The 20,384-nt window shown below is 39.8% G+C and overlaps 1 protein-coding gene across 1 annotated transcript in view; it reads right to left on the bottom strand.

Annotated features, from left to right (window-relative positions):
* LOC105257937 (protein turtle) overlaps nt 1-20,384 on the bottom strand; it is a 211,172-nt gene that overhangs the window by 123,036 nt on the left and 67,752 nt on the right. Inside the window, exon 3 of the mRNA XM_025410625.1 lies at nt 4,236-4,267. The gene's annotated coding sequence lies outside the window, so the exon portion shown is untranslated. The remainder of the gene's footprint in view (nt 1-4,235; nt 4,268-20,384) is intronic.

Raw genomic sequence — 20,384 nt, forward strand, 5'->3', positions numbered from 1 at the left:
AATTATTAATTATTAAACACATTTAGTTAAGCGCTTCCTTTGACACGATATAAAGAGAAGGACGAAAGATAATGTTAACTTTCAAAATTATTCAATGCAAATTTTTGAAAAATGAACAATATGCTATTAATCAATGATAATAATACGTTCGTCTACATTGTTAGAATTTGGACTCGAAGTTCGCAAACAACTTTTAACTGGCGACGTTTGTAAAGTAGCAAGTTATGTCGTCTCTTTTCAAGAATAAGTGCGGGGGGAGAGGGGAGGAGGGGGACGCGAATCGTGCTCTCGTTATTTTGTCAAGCCATATCTCGCGTAATATCCGAGGGGAGATGGGAAATTCTATAAACACGAAATTTCTCTCGTTCTCGCGATAGACATCGCCGGATTGAAAATACGTATTTTCCACTCAAAACGCCTCTCTCGCGAAAATGCAACGGCGCAAAGCGTAGATGGTGTATTGTCACGTGTGCGACGGTGACGTGAGTGACGCTTAAAATCACAGGATATAGACGTGGTCGTTTTATTCGGTACGTTCGTTTCGGCCCCGTCGCCGTTTGACAGATGCCGACCATTACTTTTGACACGTCCTATACATGCATCGTGCCCCCGCCTTCCATTCTACCTTTTTCTGAGATTGTACCGCGTCATTTATCCCCGCTTTCACAAATCACTTCAGAAAAATTGCCGCTTCCGCCCTTTGGCACCTTCCTCCCTCTCCCCCCGTCTCCTCGTGTCTTTTAAGCAAAGCGTACACATGGAATTGTATCGTGTCATCGGTTTCGGCGTTTATTCGTCGAACGCGATCGAACGCACCAACGAGCCCGATAAAAGTTTGTCCACTCTTGATAAATTGCGGTTGCGACCATTTGTCAACTCTTATGGTTATTTCTGGCATTACGGGCGCTCGATTTATTAAGCAATATTTTATATAAGATATAAAGGATTCCGTTAAACACGATTTTTCGACATTGCTACGTAAAAATAATTCCACGCGTGATACATGTCTGTCTTGCGCAGATGGATGGTGCCATAATTTTTTATCTGCGTATATTTTTATTTATAAAATACACACACACACACACACACACACACACACACACACACACATATATATATATATATATATATATAAAAACTACAATATGTCTATAAGCATAGTAGAGCCATGTATTATTTCGAATACTACTATTTGGTATATGTAATCTCGAGCAAATCCAGTCTGCTCTATTATTGAAAATCGATATACGTGCAGCAGTGCATGCTCAATGGAGGAGCAGAAATAAATCTTCAATGAATAATGTTCATTCACGCGAAAAGCGCTATTGAGAGGAATTTAATAACTCCGTCATTGAAACGCGAGCAAGGAAAAGACGTAACCCTCTATTGCAAATGAGAAAATAAGGTTAATAAATACGCAAACTATTTTTTAACACACACGTTTTCATCGAGTCTGCAGAGTAAATCCCGCGATGTTTTCTTTCAATTTTCTTTGTATCGTTACAAAAATGACATAATCCTTCCTTCAAATATTCCTGATAAATTTTTATTAACAATTACTGCACCAAACGATATTAGTTAGTATTAATTGCTGGAATTAATTAATAAAGAATCATTATTTATTGGAGTTGCAAAATTAACGATGGGTGTTCCTTGAGCGCGAATAAAGAAGGCATAATTAATGAAGAATTTAATTATTTATACGCTATATGTATATTTAAAGCGGAGAGATTGTCCAAAGAGATCTCTTCACAATTCACATCGTAAAACATTCAATGTAATTCAACATTATGTCGCGTCCTTGTAAAAAAATAATACATTTATACGTGAATACTGAATGTATTCGAGAAAAAAGAGCGATGGGATTCGCGTTCGAAAGGGTCAATTGAGTTTTCAGCACAAAGGAGGCTTTTCTATTCGACATCAACGCGGAAAGGAACACCGCTGTGGAAAATCACGGCTGCTGTTTATGCCAATGTTTTCATTTAACTTACTTCGTACCTGCCCCGCTCTCTCTCTCACGACGTTTCTGCCCCCGCGAATGCGTCGTAATAGCCCCATTTTCGCTCGCCTCGGGGAGGTATCCCGTGCGGGTTGCGCCAGGGATAATCCGGATGGAAAGCCGCGGCGGCGCTCGGCTTAATAGAAAACCGCACGGTCTTGTGTACGTATGAAAACGCGCGAGTTTCCCCGGACGCGCGAATGCACCGCAATTTCAGGGATAACGTCGAGGCGGCGAGAAGATAAAAGCGCGAGAGCGGGATAGTCGTCGAACGGGAAAATAATAACGCGAGCGAGAGAGCTCTCTTTTTCGTTCGAATACGCGTGACGATTAAACATGACGTCGAGCGCGATTCTCCCTCGAGAGGAGAGATGTTTTTCCCACCCTTCGCCCCTCTGTCCCCTTTGCTCGCTTCGCGAAATGAGAATAATAATATCTCGCAAACGTAATAAAAAGCGAATAAATTGTCCGAATGAATTTCGTATGTTCGTTCGCGCACAATAATTCGCGATGGCGGGGGGGGCGGGAGGGCGGCGCGGCCAGATTATTACGTTTATATGACAATCGCGGGAAATATAACAATTCGGACGGCCAAAAATGTATTGTTTGCCGGACGAATCGCGGGATTTGTGTCCAATTAAGCGATCGAAATCGCGGAATCGGGTTGACCGATGGTCATGTTTGTAAATTTTATCGAACAAACTTGGCTAACTATATACGCAACCGTACAAATTGGATAACATAAACAAAAGTTGTTTTTCCACGATATCCCGCGAATGGAGAGATGCATCTAATTGGTAAAAGAATACGCAATCGATAACAGCGGCGAATTCGCTCTGCTTTGGGTGAGTTACTAACGTTAGTTTAAATTCAAGCAGTTGCAAATCCTGCGCGCAGGATTTTCGAGCTTAAAGTTGAAACGAGGCGAACAATGGCTTTCATTAAACAGCCAAAGTCGCGACTTGTCGGAACTCTTCGTATCGTTGACCGTTAATGAAATAGCGACGGATCATTATTTATTCCTCGCGAGAGAGATGAAGCGAAAAAATTAACCGCTGATCTCAAATTCATGGCGAGCGAACGAAACTTGAAAGGTTCGGGCCAGAAACGGAAAAAATGCATCGTAGCTTGCGGACTTTTTTGCGATTTTTACGACCCTTGTAAACTTTATTAGCTCGAAAATCGATATAGGTGAAAAAGGACAAGTTTGTGGCTACCATGGCTGGACGCGATCCCAGGACGACGATCCATCTCGTAGGAAGACTCCTAGGACGAATACGTCGTTGCTGGCGCCGGTCGCCATCTCCACCCCCATATAGATCCTCTTCTCCGTAGGTAAATAAGCAGATTCGTCTCATTCCGGAAATCGAAATAAATATCACGCTATCGGTCTCAATTTTAGCAAAGTTTCAGTAACCTCCGTATATTCACACAGTATATTCATCAGTAATGCGACTGATGTTAATGCCAGCTGATATAGCGACTGCGCGGTTGCATGTGTTCTTGAAAGAAACGGATATAACGATAGCAATATGTCACAATCGTAGTAATATATCGTGTGACTGCGCGGTATAAATTATAAAATCTCTATTCAGCGAATATTATAAAAATTCTCCTTCTTTGAACTCGTCCACTTGCCGTTACTCCACCAGAAGAAACTAGAGGAAGTATGACGTGAGCGAAGAAAAGCACGAGAGAAAATTGCCGATCAGAGTCATTTCTGTGACAAACTTCCCGGTAACTTTAACGTACAGTCCTCGGACTATCTGTGCTCGCAGGCCGGGCATCTCGTGGCCTCGCGTGACACTGAGAAATGGAATTTTTTTTCGGATGATGAATACAAAATCATTCCGAGTTGCCAGAAGCGACCGGCGTACGGAGATAGTTCACCTAGCCTCGTCCTCGTTCGGCGACGTCTCATCAGCCCGGCGTCGCGTCGACCTAGTCTTCCAATGACGTCGACCGTCATTTATTATTCAACATGAAAAGGTGGGTCATTTAGACGCATTGAAATTTTTCACGAGTCATTAGGAAGAGAAAGGGGCGGCGATTTCGATTCCCCGAGAGTTGCACGTCGCGTCTGAATATACGCGATCTCCATCTCCTCAAGACCCACCGCAGTTCATTAAAAAGAATCATTGTCATTTTTTTATCGTTCCTCCCATCGGATAGTGTCAAAAACGACTCTGCTCCAACATTTTATCTCTTTTTACGTACAAATCAATTAACTCACCGAAAGCACTGGTCCTCCCTCACGATTCAAACCTGCAACAAAATAATAGCAATTAAATTAAATAATAAAATTAAAAATTGCAGAGTGAGAAAATTTCATATTCAATTATAATTGCAAAAATTCAAGAAATAAATTTAAGATCACTCGAAGTCAAATTCTTTTTTCATGGCGAACCCCATCCGTGTAAAAGTAAATTAGATGCAAAATTTTAATATGAAAGTAATATCCGTTTTGATATTGACCTTGGAAGTAAAGACGATAATTCCTCGTCCATTTTCTCTCGCAGCGAAATTAATAATGAACAAAATTCAAATACAGATAAAGGGAGGAAAAGCGATCATTGCCGATGCAACCACCTGCCAGTCTTCCCGCCGGTCTTCAGGATTTCAGTCCAGTAATTGCCGCGGTAATTACTACGAATTACGGCGATAATTACCGTCATTATGCGGTGCAGTAATTTTGGTAATTACTACGGTAAATCGCAAGTTCTCCGATAGCACCCGTTGCTCCTTCTCTCTCTCTTGTGGTCAGTACCGGATAACTTTTAAGTTATCTCATCCAATGACCGGCAACGCCACGAGGAATCAAATTTCCGTCCGGAAGTAATATGAAACCTAGGAAAATACGTTCGCGAAATGCAGGTCGGTGGTCAATGCAAACTGTGAGATGGCGTAATTCATCAGTAAAGCGCGCCGTCTGCTTAAATACACACTTTAACACCGACACCAAAGATATTATCTTCTAAGATTAAGAGCGGCAGTAAGTTATGTAGCAAAATAGAGAAAAGCGCTAATTAAGCACATGAGCATGACCCGAGGCAACGTGTTTTTCTTTTGCACATTATTCGCGTCTGAAGAGCCAGTTTTACCGAATGAGTACGTTTCTCGAAATTAATTCAAGGAACCGAGATTCCTCGTAATTATTACCTAGCTTCTGTATTTTTTCACAATCGACGAAAAGTCGCTTCAATAATAAAATGGCGCTTTTGCTCAATTTAGCTTGATAATGAAATGAAAATAAGTGAGAGTGCGCACAAAGAGAAAGAGAAAAGAGAGAGAGGGGAAAAAAGAGATAAAATATTAAAAATACAATTTCTCCCGCTTGAATTCATCCGCGATCCTTCTCTTGCCAGGATCTGCCATATCAAATTATCGTTATGTAAACGGTAATAATAATCCCTAATTGATGAACAGCAGCAAAGAATGATGAAAAAATAGGATTTGGAGGAAAACACTTGAGAAAGATCAGATGCAATTTGTACATATGTGTTTTGATTTATCGTCGGATTTATCCCGGGGGATTTTAAAGAATAAATATCGCTAACGACGAAATGCGAGCTATGATTTGTCGCTGTACACGGCACATTCGATCGGAACGAATCGCTCTACCTGCATAGCTCCATTTCGATATTCGAGACACGAAGTTATTTAATGGGCTCCAAGAGCGACAGGCTGCAGCCTGCAAGAGGTACGAACGCGACAGTAACGACAGAAATCACATATTACGGCCATTCGATCCAACTTTGCGCTTTGTCGCTGTGAATCACCCTTCATCCGTTTCAAGAACCATAGCATTTCGTCTCTCGCGCCTGATCGTTTGAAACATATGACGAGTATATTAATCGATTAATTAATCGATACGAGAAAAATATTTCATCACATTCCGCGCGAAAGATTCAATCGAGTTTATATTTTTAAGAACCCTAGCATTTCGTCTCTCGCGCCTGATCGTTTGAAAAATATGACGAGTATATTAATCGATTAGCTAATCGATACGAGAAAAATATTCCATCACATTCCGCGCGAGAGATTCAATCGAGTTTAATATTTTTAATATCCAAAAAACGCACATCAAATGAGCATCTAGCCAGTAAACTATTTCGAGCTCGATATGACAAGTGACATTTTTAGCATTGTCGCTGATCGAAATGTCATTGTCGAATTTGGCGTAACGATTGCTTAACTGGAATGTTTGCCTGGACACAGTCGAGTGCTGCCACCGGTGCAGTCGGAACGTTTGAAATGATTACCGGTGCGTTGCGTCGTTGCGTTGAATAGCACGTTGAATTGTTAGCGGCTATTTGCGAATTTATGAACCGCTCTACTGGTGACGATTTGCGCCAGCCAGCCTGTTTGCCTCGCGCCTTCGCGTTCGTGTCCTCTCGCAGCAAAGAGAGGTGTTTGAAAAATTTTAGCGACGCAAAGTATAGCGAATACTATACAATACAGCGTTTACTAAATACAGAAATATTTTAATTAACGGAATACGAAATTATATAATTATAAAATGGTAGTTGTATAAAATATTTCGTATAAATAGAAGTCATTTATCAAATTTTGAATATAATCGATACAGCGCGAACCGTTTTCGTCAACAAAGATAAAGTACTTTTTATTCGACACTATTTTTCATTCTAAATCTTTATTCTAAATCACCCTCGATATTCGAGGGAAGGGCGACGCTAGTTAAAAACCAATTCGGGCGATACGCGCCGACCGTCAAACAAAATATTCAAATTACGACTCTTCCAAGTTGGCCACGATGTGCCCCTGCGGGAGTTAACCGCGCGATATTTTTACCCTCGACACGTCTCGTTCATCCTCCCATCGTTCCCTTACTTAAGGAAAAGAGGGGTCGTATCCAGCGACTCGCATGAGCGGACTGGCAAAAGGCCGCTCGTGGAAATACCGAAAGTTATGAAAGTTTTATGACAGACTATGAGAGAACGTCAGAAGATGCGCGAGGGAGGAGGGGGAGAGGGAGAAAAAGAGAATAGAGAATAAAAACGGGAGAGAAGGAGAGAGGAAGGTTTCGCAGGTTGGGATAACAGTTATGGTTAACCTACGAACATTTACGGCGAGCCAATTTTTTTCAATTTTTTTCAATTGATTATTTAACACGCGCGAGTGCATCTCGATTCTCTCGATGATTGCATCTAACGGTCGGCAGTCTGAAATTTTGAAAAAGGGGCAACTGTACACAGAGAGAGCGGGATCCAAAAGCCTGGTGATTACGGTTTGAAAAATGTAACACCATTCCCGAAAGCCACGATTTTTATCGTTACAGAAGCGATACCGACTGCGGATGTCGCGTGAATTCATCGAGACTCTTAGATACGTAAACCATCGGCAATTTGTTATCACGTTTCGCGAAATAGATGGTCGGGGGGGGTTATCCTAAGATGGGTTGTAAGAGAGGACGGCGAGTCGTCTGAGAATAAGGCGGGCGTGGGCGATAAATCAAGACTCGCACGATAATGAAATTCAATGCTTCGGGACCGGGTGTGTCAGGCGAGTTTTATCAAAAGCGCCTATTTATCTTTCTTACAAAACAGTTTGAGAACAGTTCGCTCATAAACGGCATCGGACGTAGAGATTCTCGTGCTCGAGTCGCTCGGTTAGCGCCGCCTTCTACCGCAGGACGAAACTGGGACACCGAGATTGATGGTTTTTCTTTCATCCTTGTGAAGTTCCCGAAAATACTACCGACATTCATAAATTTCGTAAACATCTTCAGGTGAAGATGTCCCGATACACAAGCCTCTCGTGGATTGTAATAATCGAGATACTCTTTAATATTTGGATCAAAAAGCTATAAAAATTATTGCAATAAAACGAAGGAATATGTATATGTTACGATGCTGCGAAATTTAAATATCCGATAAAATTTAAAGAATTTTTAGATATTAAAATTAATTAAATATCAATTTTTGAAAAACGTATAACTATATATTATTTAATAATAATTCGAGTAATCAAAAATTAACGATCTTCTTCAAATTAGAACGTGATAATTTTTTCTTTAATCGATATAAAGCTCATCTGATGAAGCAAACCGCAGAAATAAAACTCTTGAAAGTATCATTCTTGATGTTAAATGACAAAGGAAAATTTTAAAAAGCTCAAGTAGCGTAAAAGCGATTCGATTTGTAGAACCAAACTTCGATCTTGGTCTTTCATCAAGGTTTTTTACCTTCCGTTGTCGTGTCCTCTTGTCTCTCGCGTAATTTCCTATCGACTTACTTTCTGCAATCACCGTTATCTTTCGTTTTCACTGAGGATACCGCGCGGGCTAACGAAATTGAGGCTCTCAAAAAGAGAAACAAGATCAGCTGAACCAAACAGCGATTGACGATAAATCCTGGTATCTCGGGAGCAATCAGATTGCGCTGTTTTTTTCCATTTCTATCTGTCAAGCGGACCGCGTGTTGCATAATCGCATGATCCACAAGATTACAGATAAACGTAAAAGGTAAACGAGATACGCGCAGTCAAAGCAAAAGCCGGCTAGAAACGGATCCAGTTACGTTATAAATAAATTTTAGACGCAGAGAGAAAAAGAGATGGATCTAAAACTCCCCCTCTGATACTCTCTGTCGTATATTTCTCGTTTACCCCCTTGCAAATTTCAGTGGGTTCCGTCGACCTGTACGAAAGGTCGCGATGGCAACCGATCTGACTGGCTCACGATCGACAATCCCCCACGGATTAGTCTTCAAAGGACTGGAAATGCACATATTAGCGGCGGCCGCGCAGGTGTCCATCGGAATACGCGTGTATTTGGAGTTTCCAGAATACCAAACGGAACTTTCAGCCGCTCTCTGGTTGCAAACTCGCGCAGAATCCCCTCGGAATGGAAGAGGAGGGAGGGGGGGAAGGGGGCCGGAGTGGCTGGGTGCTACGTATGCAACGTATTTAATCCGCGTTTTACGCCTCGACGGTCCGTAGCGTGATTCAATTACGTCGCCGGGGGTGAATGTTAAAGGGGGCTCTGTCGAGGCCTGTACACACCGAGGATGACGACGCCAACTCCCCTCGTTTAGCATCCCCATCCCGTGTTTCGTGCACCCATGGACTTCAGAACGAGGGAATGTTTCCGCCTGCGTTTGCGAATAATCTAAGATTCGTTTACATCATGTCGCGATAACAATGGCAGTCACGAAACGATATGTCAACATTTCATAATCGCAATTAAATGTAATTGCTACGTATAATTATAGTAGTATTATAGTGTATCGCAAATGCATCTATTTAATATTAATTATTATTAATTTATAAGCTAATTGTGAAATTTCTCAGTAAAGTCTGCAATTTGAAACATAAAGTAAGATATCATTATATGTTAATATTTGAATATCTCTCGGTTGAGTGGATTTATTTCTTTTTTTTGTTTTGCAAAATTAAGATTTATCCTTATCTCTTTATGGGTGCAAATTAATTTCAATATAGTTTCCACACATTACGCACATATCATATACGTCATAAATATTATAGCTATCCTCTCATGGTTTCCGCAAAAACAAAGTAAGCTTTCGCCTCTCAAGGGAGACGACGCATCGCAAAGTACGTAAGAGTTTACTGTGTAACAGGCTTATAGATCACGACAGGAAGAAGGTAGCAGCCGTCGACTCTCAAATGCACGTACCATCCATGTGAAAATTTGACAATAACGCGGCAGCGGAAATTAATTTCCGCAAAGGTGGGTCGGTTGTACCGAGAGTATTATCGCGAGATCCACCGTGACCCGGCTTAGAGCGAGACACACGCTCATGGACTTGCCTTTACACGTATGAGCGTGTAATTGTTCAGAAAGATGCGACAACACGCGTCGTGAAAATTGAACAAATGCGAGCTCTAATAGTGTTCATTATTCAACGTTTGTGTAAGTAGACACAATGGAAACATGACGTTAAATTAAAATATATTCGCGAAACAAGGAAATTAGTAATAAAGATATTTACAAATATGTATCTACGAGTTTACGAGTAAAATTTAGAGAAAATTTAGGAAAATTATGATGTTATTAAATTTATTATAATAGTAATTTATTACAGGTTCTTAATACATTGATTATATCTTTTTAATTATACTTGTAATATATTCCGAATTAAAACTTTTTTTATAAGGGCAATCTCAAGATGTAATCCCAAATAATGAAATTTAACGGATATTTACTAGCAATAAGTATTGAATTTTTCTATTAACCTGAAACATTGCGTTCTGCTAATATATTCATTTTAATAACGAATATTAATGCATACATTGCTAAAAAAGAATCAGGACAGCTCATTATTCGCGCGACTATGGTGCGCAACATATAAATATGCCTGGGGTATAAATTATTGAAATCATATAATAATAATGATGTATAATAATGATATTATTAATTTCGCGATATCAGAGAGTAAATACGATTATTATGTCAGCCATGTTTATGGCTCTACCTAAGGCAGTGTTTCCTAATGTATATGTTGCTGAAACTCAAGATCTTAAGAGCCCCTAAGGGATGCAAGCTCTTTAGAGTACGACTAGAAAACATCATGGCATTATTATGCGACTGAGCGGGTATCTTCTCTTTCCGAGATTCAAACTAGTTCCTACATATTATGTACATATTACGTACGTCTTTGTATACATATTATACGAAATCAGAGAGAGTTTCCGCAAAATCCAAAGAGTTCAATGCGATGTAATTTTGTTTTCCTTCGTTTCCCTTTTATTTTATTGTAGAGAAAAATTTAGAATTAATAATCTAAAGAGATATTTTTAATATGTATAATGTATGCTTAATGCATATTGTAAAAGAGAAAAGTCTTTCCTTCTTAATAATATAAATTCTATACAAAATTGAAAAAATCTTTGCATGATAAAATATGATATAATTATTATTAAAAAAATACATTAATAATATTTATATTAGAGTAAAACTGAGCAAATGTATGATAAAAATTCTGCAAAATCTTCCTCTTCTATTTTCTATATTACCGTTGCATATGTTACTCATGATATCAATTCACGATGATGAAGCAAACAAATAAACACGCTAATAGATTTAGCGTGTTTGCGAAGCACCTAAGCATAAATACAGGTAGGTAGATATGTCATCGTGTGCCCGCCTGTCTCTAAACTTTGATACATGCGTGCATTCGTTGCAAGCGAAAACCACGAATCGTCAACACGACGATGTTTCTCGCCGGCGAGCGTCTCGATATCAGTAACGATTTTACGCTTCCCGGGACGTTCATATTCATATTTTCCACGCCTATCTCTCTATTTTGCTTTTCCGCAGAGTGCTATTCCGTCGGGGATGCAGGTCGCACGTCTGCATATGCATTCCTAGAGTACCAAATTTACCTCATCCGCGGTGAATCGGAATCGCACGAACAATGTATGAATAGTTTGATCTCTTTTTTGATTTTATTTCTCGTTTTGTCTAAAAGTTGTAGGACATATTATTATCCTTGTTGATAAATTAAATTATATGTATTTATTTATTTATTCTTTAACGATGAGAGAATATCTCATCAAAATATTTAGCGTAAAAGTTTAGACTTATACATATATATAAGTCTAAAAAATAGCACCTTTTATGATAGCCTTTTGCATATTATATTTTGCAAGAATTACGTCAACTAGTCTTTCGATATCAATATCTCACGAATTATACGTTTTACATGTTTTCAACATGCTTTATTATGCATTTAAGAATGATTTATTCGAGACTAGGGTAACGGAAATATCGAGATTAATATTAATTGATACTACAGGAATACGGAAAGAGTTTTCGGCTGATGCACTTTAGCCCCGGAATATTTCCGCATCGCGAGATTTAAAACGCGAGATAAACGAGCGGCCGTTATTTCGCTCGCGCGTGCACGAGTATATAGACGATTTTAACTTTTGCTGTCCAATATCGCGAGGGCGGAAAATCCGGGTTGGCGGCGCAGCGGCCGTTGCCGCTGCCTGCCGGAAAATATAAAAACGTCCATCTCACCCCCGTTGCGAGAAGCGGAGATGGCCGACGAAGACAGGCGAGGGCAGGGAATACCCAGCGGGGTAGAAAAGTCACAAGGGTGAATTCCTTCGTGCCTCGAAGGGGTAGGGGCAGCAGGCGGTATGGAATTACGAAGTTTAAGATAAAATGGATTCGCGGAATCTGAAATAGAAAATTCCCTAGCTAATACCATGGCGGGATTCTCATTCCCCTCGCATAACCTTCGTCATCAGGGAACGCCGTTTTCTTCGTATTCCTGCGGCGATGGACCGTCTCTTCCATTAGGCAGAAATAACCGTACGTGAATGAAACCGATCTCATGTTTTTTAATCATTTTCATCTTTATAAATCATCTCGCCGTCTTTCAGTTTTACAATAAACGACACGAAAATGGGAAAGTGCCTGCATATTATAGTTCCTCTTATTCCATAATAATGTAATTGTTATGGAACATATATATTATAAATTTAATCGATAAAGAATGATGATGTTTCACAAGGTACATCATCAAATTTGCAGATATCGATTCAATAATAAACGCGTCACATCATGCAATTATCGTTATAAGAAAATGATGTTAAGAAATAGTTCAATCGTTAACTCATATTTATTGCAATGTGACTATGGACTGGGAATTAAAGAACTTTATGATATCGTACTATTTGGCACGGCAGCGTATATGAGTGTAAAATTCATATTGAGGACGAGAAAAAAGTAAGTAATCGAAAGAAATTATAGTAATTTCATACAGCCGTCTGTATAAAGACAGGTGGATGTCCGTTGTCAATAGTCTATGATAACGTTACTTATATATCGATCTCTAAACAAATGTGCCGTGAAGAGGAAAATAGAAACAACCAATATCGAATGAAATTATGTGTGTTCCCGAGATTTCCTATTTCCCTACGCTTATCCTATTTTCAGGCAGACCGTATTCGAAAACAGAGAGAACGTACTTACTTTCTTTTTGTGAAAAAAAAAAAAAAAAAAACAAGTCTACATCACTTTTTTCACACACGCGCGATAAATTAAAAAAAAACATTCTATAAATTGCGCAAAATGAGTAAGATTGCTTTTACGATATATTCCCTTTATACTACTTCATGTTCGTTAATTATAATCACATCGCTATTTTTATGATTTTTCTCTTATGAAAAGTGGCAAATACGTTATTTTTATTTTTACGCAAGCAAATAAATTTCTACACCTAATCTCTTTCGCGTGCGATTTAATAAGTAGCGACAAACAGTTCTGCATCGCGTGAGATGCTGTATTCCATTAATGTTAATTATTAACCCGACAATATTCAACGATACGCCATTTTATCGATCCCTCGGCCATTATGGCAAGCGATACAAGACTCTCATACGGTGTCCGATAAGGGCATTATCGATCGTTACCTGTGTAGAAACGCGCGGCCGAGAAACATAATCGTGAATGGAGAGAGATTATCATCCACACGAGAAAAGATTATCAGTGTGTGTCACGCATATGCGAGAAAATAAAAAAAAATATAATAAAGAGAATACCCATATATGCAGAAATACATTTCGTGTAAATGTTCCTACTAATGTTTTTGCACATTAATAGCATAATATGTGCGTTAAAGGATATTAAAAAATTGTACATTAATATCTTTTGCTGATCTCGCATGAATCGGCAGAATTCGCGGTCTACACCGGTGTTCGGAAAACACGGCGAGGATGATGCGGAGAGGGGTAGGTGAATTATACCGCAACCATTCTAGCCGCTACACACACTCGCCCTTTCCGGTCCGGACATGCACACACCCCTTATAACCGCTACGCTCGAGGTGCTCTCCACTAATCGGATTTTTGCACCCTCTTCTCCCCTCTTCCTCCTTCCCATGTCACAGGAAAGCCCCGAAGCTACTGGCGAGATCACCTTTCGCAGATAATGCAGCAAAGGCGAAAAAGTAAGTCCGCTAAATGTGCAAGCGCGTGGTACGCGAAATATTCTGTGTGTGATGTTAAAATTCATCTAATCACCACAATCGTCGTTCGAAACAATTGATTTTCTTATGCAATTCCATGTAGATATTAATGCTTACGATTGGCAAAAATTCAAGAAATCGAGTCTGTTTTTGAAATGAATAAGTTCTATTTAACTCTTACTAATATTTGATTTTGTCATAATGCTGATAATCCTTTTATCGTATAATTAAAAATTATTTCTCTCTATTGCAAGTATTATTATTAATTGTTGATTTGTGTAATCATATTTTATAAAATATCTTTACAAGTTTTTTATCATCACGTACATATACATGTATCATAATAAAAATTTTTTATTAATAAGCGATTATACAATAGACTTCAAATTAACTATCCCTAACATCAATTCAATGACAGTCCACCATCTAACTCAATCGGTCTTTTCAAACGAGTCACTCGTTATGTTCTTGCCGCGTTCTTGATTTTCTTCCTTTTCTGCTTCTACCGGAGCCGTCGATGTCTAATTTAATCGCGGCAATTAAGGCTGGCCTCGACGAAGAGAGTACCGTAACGATTCAGAGAGGAAATTGAGAAATTAATATTTCTAAGGTGCGGAGGTTACGAGGAAAGTGCGGTGGAGGAAAGAGAGCTGTAGAAGAATAATTAACAGCCGCTCTATAAAATCCAATCGAAGCTTTAGAAGGCGAAGGAACAGGGGGAATGGCGGAGGAAAGGTTACACCAACGACCGGTTCAATGAGCGAAGAAGAGACCAGAGACGCTTCCGGAAGTATATTAATGAATTCATTTGCACCCCTGGCTTTTTCTCAGGGATAAGAATCTTTTGAGATGATGTTAAAACGCGGATTTTCGAGAGAAGCCACAATGAATGAAATAATACACTTTTAAAATACATTAAAAAAAATATTTTGGAAAAATTATCTCGAGCAAGGAGTTTAACATTCAATATAGTAATTTTTAATTTTATTAAACTCGTGAAAATTATTTTGTCAGTTGTAATTAAATATATTAAATCTTACATTAAATACACTTTTCTCTTATGTTTCTTACGTAAGGAAAATATACATACATATGTACAAGACGAATTCATTGGGAAGTTACGTACCGTGAACTATCGACATTTTTGCGGTACAACGCGAAGACTACGCGATATTCTCGCCTCTTTCCACCTTCCATTTCCATATCTTCGCTTCAGATGAGCAAGCAAAAACGTCGCCGAAAAGAACTAGCGGGGAAGAAAGGAGACGCAAATGGTCGTTCGCGCTCTTCCCTCGATTTTTGAGTACAAACTCTCGGCTGTCAATTTATTTTTTCGTTTTATAAAAATCCACGAGTATTTTATCCTTTTGTTTGCTAGTGAAATCTGTTTGCTTTTTCGATCTTTTTTTAACGAGAAAAAAGAGACACAAATCGCGATCGTTGTGGTTAAAATAAAAATTTACGCAGTGATATACTCATATGACAAGCTTTACCCAAATTCATATGTAAAGATTCACGAAATACTACCCTCGCTTCTAGGATCTATTGATTTTCCATAAAACACTGTAAAGTGGTAATGCATTTGATCCATCGTCAGCAAAATCAAATTGAATGCGTGAGAGATTAGTATAAATTCTCTATGCATATATATATTAAGTTTACCTTCAAAACGCTTTTAACGGTTATCATCATTCTAATCAATAACGGCGAGTACGTTTTGATGAATTGCGATGAACTTGGCCCTTTTATGCAGATTACATTGGTTCCATGTCGTATAACGCCATCAGTGCGCTGCTCGCGGTACATCGGTCAATATCAAAGTTCGTTAATTACAGAACAGGGTTGCCCACAATCGTGTAACTGGATGAAATACCAATTTAATAGTTACACCCTTCGACCGATCAGCCGTACTAGATCGCACCGCACGTCCGCATCGCGATGGAATTAATTGCAACGCGGTTCGACTAAACAAGTCAACCAATATTACACGACATATGCGCGCAATATTAAACAGACGAATGTAGTTTTAATTCATGTCAGTTAAAGTACAGAGTTATCGAGATGCCACAGATTTACAAGTTAGCTTATATATTCTCTGCTCTATATCATCTTCTCTTACGCTTCATTTATCTTTCAGAAAACTGATAAAAATCAAGCTGCCAATTTAAAGTTATACAAGCTTGATATTTTAAAAAAATGTTGGAATAAAAAATCAAACGGAACAATAACATGTATTCGTGAATAAAACTACACGGTGCTGATTCGTTTATAGAGACGTCCATCTGACAAATTATACGCGGGGAAATTCGTGGGCGCCATTACCAGTACGATATGTTGTTGCGGACGTGTCGTAAGTCAGGCTGAAACGACTCAGCTGGGTAAAGCGCGACGTGGATATGGCTTTTATAATAAACCCATAATGTGGATGTTCCGCTGGGAAAACCAGGCTTTCAGGACGCCGGTCTAGGGGCGGAGGAGCGAGGAGATGCAAGGTTCTCGTAGAGTGCATCTCTAACGACACGGTTCGTGGTATCGTAGACTAAAAGGATGCAAACATATTACGGGATAATGTGGTACTACTCGTTGAAAAGTGTGCTATAGCCCGCACGCTTGTAAACGCCTCGTTTGATTAATCAAAATCTGCGAAATATAGAGTAAGGCACGGCAAAATTTGTCAAAGAAAAATCGCATCTATAGATCAAGAGCTTTCTTACTAGGACCTCGTGTCAAATTTTTTATCTATAAATATATATCACACAATTAATATTATATATAGTCTAAATTTTAGAATTAATTAGAATAATTTTACTTTTCGTCATCGTTTATTTTATCAAAGTTTACATAACTTGAGAGAAATGTGCAGCTTCTAGTACACGTATGCGAGTTCGCACATATTGTAGACCGTAGCGCACGATATCCGCCTTGTTCTCCGATGTGTTTCGATAGTACGGGATTGGGGGAAGGAGAGAGGGAGAGAGAGAGAGAGAGAGAAAGGGAGACGCATGGTCTGGCGTGGACATAAATTAGGCGGAAATCTCCGGCAAACTAATTATCGATGCAAGCCCGACGCAAGCATGCCTCGTACCGGCACTCGATAATACGTGTACGGCTGCAAGTTACACGACGTGAGATTCGTGATCTCTCGACGCCTGCTGTTGATAGCGAACTTGTCAACGTGCGAGTCCCGTTAACGCCGCGGAAGACGTCGAGCCTGATAAGACGCAGGCACGATAAGGAAGTAGGTCATCATTGACGAGGAAACGTGTGCATTTTAGGTACAAATCGCGATAGAGACCTGTCACAATGAGATACATGCGATGCGTTAAGGTGCAAGTCCTATTACAATTTTGTATGAATGTCTTGAGAATAATCGATTCTTCTTCCATGGAACGAATATAATAATCATTAAAAAATGTATAAAATAATTAAGAGAAAAAGTTTCTTCGATTTTATTCCGTACTTGTATTTCCCTCTTCGTCCTCTTTGACCTTTTCTCTTCTTCGCTGCAATATTTCGCGATGATTTTCTTGTTCCCCTAAGTAGAATGAAAATTAACCATCGCTTCGCAGCCACGATCCGACCTCGTGAATCTAACCGGAGTTGGTGTTAGTAGGTGAGCCAGCCACGTAACACCGAGCCCCATTAGCTGTCGCTAATCATTCCGCTAATCCATCTCACTGGTCCCCTTTCCCCTTCCGGTCCAGCCGAGCGTGTTCCACCGCTCCCGGGGTCCGCTACCGTCGGGTTCCCTGCTCTGCCCGCCTTTTTTTCCCCGCGTAACCGGTTTAAAGATAACAAATGTCGGGCGTTTAGGGACCACGATTACGACGAGCCATTCATTTCGCGCGACAGTCAGCCGAATCGGAGACCGCGACTCTAAAATCCCCGTTCGTTCACTTTGGCGGCGACGTTTTTTGTGCATCCTAAATATCGCTGATAACATCGTTATGTCTATGTATCGCTAAAACCTCAACATTGTAATGACAATCAAGACCACCTCTCTATCCCTCGTGTTCGCGATAAAATATCACTCGGTCGGGGAGCGAACAAACGAAGAGGCATCGTTTTTATCAGGAAGAGAACAATTTTGCATCCAACTCCTTTCGAGATGCCACAATAGATATCTTTCTAAAAATTAAAATTTAATCCCTCATATCTAAAATGCCGCATCCATGTGTTGAAAATGATCAAATTAGAAGGAATTGTCTTTCTCAGATGTTATATTTATTTATTATTATTAATTATAATCGTATATATTTATATCGAATGTATTTTTATTATACCTTCTTTTATCCTGTTGCAAGGAATGATTGAGAAAATTGCAAGCATCTCGTTTGTCGTTAAAAGTTACGAAAGAAGCAGTTTGTTTGATCAAACTTGCTGACATTGTATACAAATATAAATACTCACTTTACTCCGTAACCGTTTAAATTATGATTTCTAATGTCCGCAACATTATTTGTACAAACTTGGAGTTTCCATTCCCTCCATGCGCCATCGCCGCAATGCATTTAATGCATTTCTACGAGCGTCATTCTACGTAGAGAGCAAGAGTTTGTCGAGTTTCACGCGGATGCAAGTTCGCGCTTCAACTTTTAGCGAGTTCGCACCCCTATCTGCAGCCGAGCAGCCACCCTTCGCAACGAACCGACCAATTCAGACCTTAACGCCTGGACGAAACTAAAGCGAAACATTTCTCGCTGAGTACCGGTATGCCCGACTCGAAGAGAGGCCGCGCTACTAGATTAACTCGCTTGTAATCCCCTCTCTCGCCCATCAACGTTCGCCACCTACTTTGCCCCATTCAGCCTCTTCATCGCACAGTCAATGAATACGAAATGCCAAGTGCGATGCGACCTATCCTATCCCTTCTCGACTCTGGAACCAGAAAATCAATCCATTGTTGTCCAAGTATAATGGCTCAGTATCTTCCATAGCACGTACCTTCAGCAAGCCGTATCGGAGAGAATCACAATATGATTTATTAATATCTCTCTTTTCCTTGTTTTTTTTTTCACATTGAGAAGATATTAATAATCGTGTCTTATCGTCATCATTCGGACGAAATATAGCAAGATTTTATTCGTATTTATTTCTAGTCGCAAAAACAGTTTCGTATTCGCGATTTGAGATACTTTACATCTGTGCAAAACGCAGATCTTCTGAATTTACGAGTTTTCGAACTTCCGTGCGAGCCCCGCGCTCGCTCGTAAATTGCCTGACGTTCGATGGAAAAAGGGCCACGTGGATCGCCTATCAATTCTTGGGGACCCCGCGTCCCATATACACACGCAATGCGTCGCCGTGCCACGACGTTAACACAAGTCCGGTTTTCTCTCGTTCTCTCTATCGCTTTTCGTTCCTCTTTCGACCGTCAGCCCCGGCCGTCGACAATCCTCCTAGTGTTACCGGATTACAATGTTTGCCGGCGACTGTGCAAACTTCCGTGCGGTTCTGTACGTTTCCTCCCGCGCGCACGCACGCACGCATGTACGCACGTATCGCCGGAAGCTTCACGCACGCACCTCGGAATCCCGTGTTGAAGCAATGTAAACAGCGCACATGATGAGAGTAACGCGAAATTAAAACAAAAATGCGCACGACTTCCGGTAAAAGCTTCGAAATGAAATGCTCGAGGCGGTAGACTCGACCACGTACAAATTGCCAGGAATAGCAAGCAAATGCGTGTCCTCTTCCGCTCACTGCTTGCCATTGACGACTTGCACATTTTTATTTATTTATTTTTTTTTTTTTTTGGTACATTGATTGACCGCGTGTGCATGGTTACATGTATTTGTTGCTATTTTTTTTTGAAAGTCCAACAATGTTACGCGAGGAACTAATTCGAACTCTGGTCAAATTATTCTAAATGTCAATTAAAAAATTGGATTGAAAGGCACTTCAAGTACTGTATTTTCGACAATATTTTTTCAATTTTAAAATATATAAGTAACATGTTTCAGAGAATTCACGATTTCTAATTTTTTTATAATAATAACTGCTAAAAGAATTAATACTTTGACAAGAATGATCTCCATAAATCATTGCACAAAAGATAAATAAATGATATATTACCGGTAAAGTTATGTGTTCTCGTTAGTTATAAAATTTACTGTCACCAAGGATACAAAAGTTCGCAGATCGCATGCTTTATGAGCCAATAAACGCGCTGGCCTCTTTTACAGTTTGATCGAACTTCAACGATTATACGCAACAACCGCGTACAATCGGTCGTCATGTACAGTTGGTGGGAAAGATAGAGAGCAGTTAGACTGTTGGAACTAAGGAGAGGACGGTGAGCACGTACAGCCAACAATGAAACTTGACAAAAGTTGAAACACTTGCTAATGAACGGTACATATTACTGCGACGCATTCTGCGTCTCCGCCGCTACTTCTTCATGGCAATTACTATTATCATAG

This window comes from Camponotus floridanus, unplaced genomic scaffold (genome assembly GCF_003227725.1).
Source record: "Camponotus floridanus strain SB8 unplaced genomic scaffold, Cflo_v7.5 scaffold33, whole genome shotgun sequence".
NCBI classification, from domain to species: domain Eukaryota; kingdom Metazoa; phylum Arthropoda; class Insecta; order Hymenoptera; family Formicidae; genus Camponotus; species Camponotus floridanus.